The sequence below is a fragment of the Homarus americanus genome, unplaced genomic scaffold (genome assembly GCF_018991925.1).
Source record: "Homarus americanus isolate GMGI-L3 unplaced genomic scaffold, GMGI_Hamer_2.0 scaffold45698, whole genome shotgun sequence".
In the NCBI taxonomy this organism is placed as follows: Eukaryota; Metazoa; Arthropoda; class Malacostraca; order Decapoda; family Nephropidae; genus Homarus; species Homarus americanus.
The window spans coordinates 2,523,978-2,525,011 of NW_024735554.1; the positions used below are offsets into that span (position 1 = coordinate 2,523,978).

General features: G+C 43.9%; 1 pseudogene; it reads right to left on the reverse strand.

Moving 5' to 3' along the window:
* Positions 1 to 495: 495 nt before the first annotated feature.
* LOC121871560 lies at positions 496 to 668 on the reverse strand (annotated as a pseudogene).
* Positions 669 to 1,034: the final 366 nt, after the last annotated feature.

The window sequence follows — 1,034 nt, forward strand, 5'->3', positions numbered from 1 at the left end:
GCAGGAGGAGGAGGAGGTAGAAAGAGAGGTAGGTCACCACGAGGTCAGGTCTTATATAGCGGAGGTAGGCGTGGCTTAATAGTTGACCGCCGTCATGTAAGGTGGCGCTGGTTGACCTAGACCACAAGGCATACACTGGGGAATTCACGGGGTCGGCTACTCAGCGACAAACAGCGTTTGTAGGGGAGGAATCCACTACACAGTCTCGTTCAAGATTCTTCGAACACTGCTGGCAAGTCAAGGCCGTTTATTTACTATAGTACGCAGTAAATATTTTGCATAAATGTAAAAGTGATCAGTGATTGGTTACTTCGTTCCCCATTGCTTAATTTAATGGTTGGGCTTTGTTGTTTCGTATTATATTATACTACGTACTATAGTAAACAAACGGCCTTGAGTTGCCACCCCACCGTCTCCAGCAGTGTTCGAAGAATTTTGAACGAGACTGTACGTCTAGTACAATTTAGGTAATATATTTGTTTAATTTCTCCCCTTGGGGAGTGGACCGATCCCGGAGATACTGCAATACCGGGCCGATCCGCGGCAAAGGTGGAGCAAGCCCCTAGCACTTCGCCATAATCTAAAAATCAGTTTAATATCGAAGATCCCACATGGGGATCGTATCAGATATTAAGCTGATAAGAACAGATTTTATTTAAAAGAATGATACATTGTTTTTTATTTACAATAGTTTGGGTATTCCAGTTATTTGTGACCATTGGCTGACTATCTATTACATTTTATACATAGTGTTCCTATTCCACTAACTAGAACCTATTCTTTCTTCTATCTTGACTTTGGGTTTATTTCACCCTACATACTGTCTAGCACCTGAGGTATGTTCTATATAAATCATTCTCGACCAGCGAATGGCATCACGTACACACAGTTTCCTGAAGAGGCGCAGGTATCCCTTTGATGCCAGTCGCCTCATCAGCTTCTCATTCTCCGGGTCGTATGCTCCCAGGGGTCCCACTATGAATGCAGCCACCTTCACCTGCTGGTATTGTCTTCTCATCTCTGCTGCCAGTTCT